Source organism: Cricetulus griseus, chromosome 2, assembly GCF_003668045.3.
Source record: "Cricetulus griseus strain 17A/GY chromosome 2, alternate assembly CriGri-PICRH-1.0, whole genome shotgun sequence".
Taxonomy (NCBI): domain Eukaryota; kingdom Metazoa; phylum Chordata; class Mammalia; order Rodentia; family Cricetidae; genus Cricetulus; species Cricetulus griseus.
The window spans coordinates 312,225,516-312,231,132 of record NC_048595.1 but is presented as its reverse complement, the minus strand read 5'-3'; positions in this window follow the sequence as shown (position 1 = coordinate 312,231,132).

Sequence of the window (5,617 nt, the reverse complement as noted above, 5' to 3'; positions counted from 1 at the left end):
CCTATGAATTAGGGAACTTTAGGAAGACTTGCCTACCATGTTGACCCAAGCAACATGGGGAAAGTCGATTCCATTGTTCTCTAGTCCATGGTCTGAAGAGTCCTTTGCAGCAGTTGAAGTAAAGGGCAGGGTTGCTCAGTGACCAGCATTGCCATTTTTATGGCTGGAGTTTCTTCAGTGCCCACCAGTCTTCTTAGAGGAAATGGGGTGGGGCCAGCTGTTAGATTTCTGCTTAAATTAAAGGCGCGCTCTATGGAACGTGAACCACAAAGAGTACATTAAACAAAGTTTATTACAGGTGTGGGGGGAGGAGAGTGGGAGAGAGAAGAAGGCAAGAGAAAGAAGAAAGCCATGAGAAGAGGAGAAGAAAGGGTAAGAGAAGAGAGAGTAAGTAGGCAGGGGTCTGTCTTTTAAAGGGGTCCTCTACACATAGGTGCAGATTTAGTTCCCATGGAACCCTGGGCTGACCAGGGTACTGTCTGAATGGATTCTGCCGGGTAACAGGGGCAAGTCAGCATAATGCCTGAACCTTTCACCCACAGCTGGCCTGTCTCTCAGTTACAAAAAGCTTTTTAATAAAACATTTTAAATGCCATGTTCTCTAGTCTCTGAGCATTTGAGGGCTATTTGTCTGTTTAGTTCTTTTGACAGTGAAAATCTTTCAATCCCACCCTTTATCATCCTGTTTTAAATTATGTGGAGGGAAGAAAAGTGTCCTGCAATGCCACTGAGGTTAATAATAAACTATGACAAGTAAATAAAGAGCTGAGGATATATGGTTTAACCGGTAAAGTGCTTGCTTTGCAAGCCTAATGATCTGAATTAGAATTCCAGATGCTGCAGCGTGTGCATTGAATCCAAGCACTAGGGAGACAGAGACAGGAAGATCACTGGGTCTTTCTGGCCAGCCAGCCTGGCTGAATCAATGAGAGATCCTATGTTCTATACAGTACAGAGAATAATCTATGGTAGCTATACTTTTCGTTGAATGGGTGGGTCAGCCTAATTCCAGATTAAGGGGGATGCTTGACATAAACACAAACATGCTTAGATCTGAGAAGATAGGGCAACTGTTCCCAGAACCAGGTTCTCAATGGACTCAAACAGCACAAATGTGGTGCATAAACACACATGCAGGCAAAACACTCATAAACATAAAATAAATAATTCTAAAAATTATTTTTTGTGCGTCTGAGGCATTGAAGAGAATTTAAAGGCCAGCCTACGTTACCTTTCTGGAAATAAAATAATTAACTTATATATATCATATTTTGTGTTGGGAGCTGATAATTATTCTATTAGAAAATTTCTGGGGGTCCAGACCTTTGGTTCCAGTATCTGGGAGCCTTAGCCTCCATTGTATTGATGATGCTAGTTGAATTGCCACTGAATGGCTAGCCTCAGTGGAGAATGTCTCCTAGTTTGCATTTCTTCAGGCATAAGAATTTGAGTAGGCCTGCACCTTGGTGGAGAACTCTGTCTGCCTGGGTAGAGACTGTCTTTGAGGTGGTGTCGAGGGGATCTATAATGGGAAATGTACTGTGTATGTTCATCTTATTGATTATTGAATAAAGTACTGTTTGAATAAAGTAACTTGCCAATGAGACAGCAAGTTAGACAGGATTAGGAGTCAAAGAGGATTCTGGGAAATGTAGTAGAGAAGTGGTAATCCAGGCAGGAAGTGACATAGCAAGGAGACTCATATTTAAGCAAGGAAAACAGGAAGTTTCCATTTTCCCCTTCGCATCCTCCAGCAGTGCCATGTGGGCCACCAGCAAGAGAGGGCACCAGCAGAAGGCATCCTTGATAAGTCTTGTAAAATATATAGATTTATGATAATTAAGACTGAGCTAACAGATGAAAATCCTAGTCATTGGCCAAGCAGCATTTGTACCTAATAGAAGTCTGTGTATTATTTTGTCCATCCACGCGGCTGGCAGAACTCGGGTGGCTGGTGGAGACTGCCTACATGGCGGTAGGGCTTGGGTGGCTTTGGCAGAAAGATTTATCATAACAGGTCTAGAGAGAGGTTGATAAGAAATAGTCTCTGCTGTCACCTGTCAGGGGTGAACAGTTAGCAAGCAGTTGAGGAATATGCTGGAATAAATGGGAGACTCCAGTTTGCAGCATGGAACTGAGAGCTCTCCAAAAAAAAAAAAAAAAAAAAAAAGACAAAATGCCTGTGCCTGGTCTTTATTGCCATTGGGTAGGTAGGAATTTCCAAGTCCATGCTCCCCCACTCAGGCCGGACCCTGTGGCTCCTGTAGCTTGGGACTGATACAAGCCAGGCCACGTCAATTTTGAGAAGTATCTCATGCCACTCATACTAACCTAGAAATGTCTGTTACCAAGAATGACATTAAATTCCTAGTCTTCTTGCCTCTACCTCTCAAATTCTGGGATTACAAGAATGTGCCACCATACTGGGCTCAAAACATAGTTTTAAAATAAGGCTTATTATGAATGGTAAATAAGAGGAAAATTTGCACATGGGGATGTGTGTATTTCCTCTCTCAAAAATATCGTTTTAATATGTAGTTACTGAAGCTGGGTGTGGTGGCAGATGCCTTTGATCCCAATATTTGGGAGGCAGAAGTAGGCAGATCTCTGAGTTAGAGGCTAGCCTGGTCTACAAAGTGAGTTCCAGGATAGCCAGGACTACACAAAGAAACCCTGTCTCAAAAAACCAGAAAAAAAAATGTAGTTATTGTGGGTTGGAGAGATGGCTCAGCAGTTAAGAGTACCCGCTGCTCTTGTAGAGGACTCGGGTACAATTCCCAACACCCACATGACAGCTCACAACTGTAATTGTAGTTCCAGAGGAGCCAACACCTCATACAGACATACATGCAGGCCAAACACCAATGTACATAAAATAAAAATAAATCATTTAAATAAAAATCATTAAAAATGTTATTGTGTCATATCTAGACTTTATTCATATCTGGATTTACTCCACCAGGAAAAATTAGTACAGTAGTGTCTATGCAATGAGAAAAAGTCCAAACCCTATTTTGTAGTTACCTTAGAATCAAAAAAAAATTGCAAATGAAACAAAGAATCTTTATTCTGGCAATTAGCCTTGGGATGCTCTGAAAATGTGGCTATTTTAATTTCACAAAACTGTCATGCTAATCCATCAACTGGAGTTGATAACTAGGTTGTAAGTGCCGTCCGTGATCATACTCACAGTTGTGTCATCAATGTGTCATGAATCAATGAATCAGTAGTAGAAGGCACAGATGGTATTCATGGCAGCAATGAGAATGGGCCTTGGATTTCTAAGCATAAGCAACAGATGCCCAGGCAGCTGCTTTAGGATCCTCCACCCTTCCCCCAGGCTCCCAGCCAGTGATGGAACAAGGCAGGGGGACTAGGCAGGCCTGCTCCTGTGAGACATGGAAAGCCTCAGACAGTGGCCTCTGGAAGACCCCTACTGTTGTACAAATAATAAAAACTCAGAGACAGATATTGGGGTTCAAGCTGAAAACCAGAAAAGCAAAGCAGCCAAGCCACTAGAGAGTTCTTACCTCTACCAAGGCTCAGACCAAAAGGGGTCGGTCGATGTTGCCCTCAGAGTGACTGCAGACTGCAATGCTCTCCACCAAACCTCAGACTGCACTGAGCTCCTACATTATATTCCTCTCTAGTTCTGGGATTGAAGGCATGGGACCCCAAAGTGCAGTTTCTCTTTTAGACTGATTCACTCTCATGTAGCCCAGGGTGGTCTTGAACTCACAGAGATCCATCTGCCTCTGTCTCCTGAGTGCTGGGATTAAAGGTGTGGCCACCACTGCCTATCTTCTATGGCTAACTAGTGGCTTAGGTGTGGCTACTGGTAGCTTAGCTCTCCACTCAGCTTTATTTGTTAGATTATAAAGTACCACTACACCCCACACTGACCTTGCCAGAAAGTCATTAGCCACATTCTACTCTAGGATGCTTTGTGAGACCTTTCTTCCCTTCCCTTCGCAGCGGTCAGGTGGACCTTTTAGCCTTCCAGCGCTTCTTACCCCAGCTTCCTTCTTTCCCTTGTCAATGCTTTCCCTTCAAATTTCTTGCATGTCTAATCCCACACTATGTCTGTTGCCTAGAGAATTTTTAAATAACAGTGTTTAAATGTCTGAGTTTCAAAGGAGCCCCTAGACAGGATGTAAGAAGAAAAACAGACATAATTAAGGATGTGCACTAATGCACATCTAAATGTCCTGCTTTGCATCCGATCCCCAGCGATACACGCCTGCATGTACACACACATACATTCATTAAATGTCCTGAATGGCTATTATTATGTAAAACTTTACACAATGGAATTCTCTTTGGATTTTTGTTTGTTTGGTTTTTGAACTTGGTATTGCTATATAGCCCAGGCTAGCCTCTAACTTTCAATCCTTCTGCCTCTGCCTCCCCGGTACTGAGACTACAGGTAGGTACTACCACATTGCATCATGGAGTTCTTTTTTTAAAAATATTAAATACAAATAGTAACATTTTAAAGACACATTAGGCAAAGGGTAATTTACAGAATAGTATTTACAATGGGATCTCATTTTTATGTAAATAAACATAGAAACAGATGTAATGAGATATACACCAAGGGCTTTTTGTTTGTTTGTTTGTTTGTTTTTTTGTTTTTTTTCCGAGATAGGGTTTCTCTGTGGCTTTGGAGGCTGTCCTGGAACTAGCTCTTGTAGACCAGGCTGGTCTCGAACTCACAGAGATCCGCCTACCTCTGCCTCCCGAGTGCTGGGATTAAAGGGGTACGCCATCAACGCCTGGCTCACCAAGAGCTTTTTTGTTTTGTTTTTTTTATGGTGTTGAGGTTTTGTGCATGCTAGGCAAGCATTTTAACAACAAAATTGTCTTCTTAGGCCTGTGGCAGAAAGTTTAAAGCACCCGTCTCTAGGAAGCATTTAAATTTTCTTAGGCAGTATGTGGTGGTGTATGCATTTAATCCCAACACTCTGGAGGCTGCAGCAGGAGGATCTCTGTTAGATGTAGGCTAACCTGGTCTACAGAATGAATTCCAGGAATGCCGGGGCTGCACAGAGAAACCCTGTCTGGAGCGGGGTGGGATTTTTTGTTTTGATGAGGCTAGAGTGATGTCTCAGCAGTTAAGAGAATTTGCCATTCTTATAGAGAACCCAGTTTGAGTTCCCAGCACCCACACAGTAGGTACACACATGGTACACAGACATATATACATTCAGGCAAAACATACACATAAAATAAACAGATTAGCTGGGTGTTGGTGGTGCACGCCTTTAATCCCAGCACTCGGGAGGTAAAGGCAAGCAGATCTCTCTGAGTTCAAGGCCAGCCTGGTCTCCAGAGTGAGTGCCAGGATAGGCTCCAAAGCTACACAGAGAAACCCTGTCTTGAAAAACAAACAAACAAATAAATAAATAAATAAATAAATACCGATTAATTAAACAAAACAAAATTTACTGTTTGGTGGCTAGACAGATGGCTCAGTGGTAAAAATAATAAAGTGTGTGCTCTTTTCCTTCTTCCTTCCTTCCTTTCTTTCTTCCTTTCTTTCTTTCTTTCTTTCTTTCTTTCTTTCTTTCTTTCTTTCTTTCTTTCTTCTTTTTTCTTTTTGAGACAGTGTCTCACT